Raw genomic sequence first — 556 nt, 5'->3', positions numbered from 1 at the left:
ATGTTTCGCCTGTGAGGATCCAACTGGAATCTGTACAGAGCAGCAAGTCTGTTACCCAGCTCAGAATCTAAGCTGCAGAACCATCTTGGGCAAATTGGCTACCAGTGAGAATACAGTGATAAACTTTAATTCGTTGTCTGGTTGCAAAGATACCAAAATGAGCAGATAAACATAGAAATTACAGATAGACAGACGGATGAAAATCAAGGGCAGTCAGGATGAATGAACAGGGATATGCAGATGCTGGAGAAGGTTACAGAGACGCGGAGGGTTATGGGGGCTAAGGACGTTACAGAGATAGGAAGGGATGTAGTGGCTGGAGGAGGTTACAGAGATAGGGAGGGGTGTAGGGGCTGGAAGAGGTTACAGAGAAAGGGAAGGGTTTAGGGGGCTGAGGACATTACAGAGATAGGGAGGGGTTTAGGGACTGGAGGAGGTTACAGAGATAAGGAGGGGTGTAGTTGCTGGAGAGGGTGACAGAGACAGGGAGGGGTGTAGGGGCTGGAGGAGGTTACAGAGATAGAGAGGGGTGTAGGGGCTGGAGGAGGCTACAGAG

Source organism: Rhincodon typus, chromosome 47 (assembly GCF_021869965.1).
Source record: "Rhincodon typus isolate 14 chromosome 47, sRhiTyp1.1, whole genome shotgun sequence".
In the NCBI taxonomy this organism is placed as follows: domain Eukaryota; kingdom Metazoa; phylum Chordata; class Chondrichthyes; order Orectolobiformes; family Rhincodontidae; genus Rhincodon; species Rhincodon typus.
The sequence above is the reverse complement of the archived record's forward strand: the minus strand, read 5'-3'. Positions refer to the sequence as shown.